This window comes from Petromyzon marinus, chromosome 57, assembly GCF_048934315.1.
Source record: "Petromyzon marinus isolate PM22_M1 ecotype Great Lakes invasive population chromosome 57, UKy_Petmar_22M1.pri1.0, whole genome shotgun sequence".
In the NCBI taxonomy this organism is placed as follows: Eukaryota; Metazoa; Chordata; class Hyperoartia; order Petromyzontiformes; family Petromyzontidae; genus Petromyzon; species Petromyzon marinus.
Window position 1 is genome coordinate 10,586,419 of NC_133723.1, and position 656 is coordinate 10,587,074.

A 656-nucleotide genomic window follows, 5' to 3' on the forward strand; every position below is an offset into this window, starting at 1 on the left:
CCTCTCTCTGAGTCGTCCTCTCTCTCCCTGAGTCGTCCTCTCTCTGAGTCGTCCTCTCTCTCTCTGAGTCGTCCTCTCTCTGAGTCGTCCTCTCTCTCTGAGTCGTCCTCTCTCTCTCTGAGTCGTCCTCTCTCTCTGAGTCGTCCTCTCTCTCTCTGAGTCGTCCTCTCTCTGAGTCGTCCTCTCTCTGAGTCGTCCTCTCTCTCTCTGAGTCGTCCTCCCTCTCTCTGAGTCGTCCTCTCTCTCTCTCTGAGTCGTCCTCTCTCTCTCTAAGAGGGTGATGGGCAGACACAGTGTTACAATTTGGCATGCTGATTCGTTTTACGATGAAGTACAATGATGAAGATGATGGCTTGACAGATGATATACACGCCTGGCAAAAACGTTTTTATGTTGGTGATGATACAGAGTCAGAATATTTATTCATACCGGAGGAATCCGATGAGCTATAAAGATCTTTATCACAGATGCCCAGTCACACAATCGACACAAACACGATCGGAGTGCAAAGGATAGGAAACATCACGGTGGAGATTCATCTGAAGATCTCTGAACCATCAATGGGCGGGTTACCCCCCCTCCCCGTGCCCCCCCCGCCCCCCCATGCCCCCCCCGCCCGTGCCCCTCCCGTGCCCCCCCCCCCGCCCGTGCCCCCC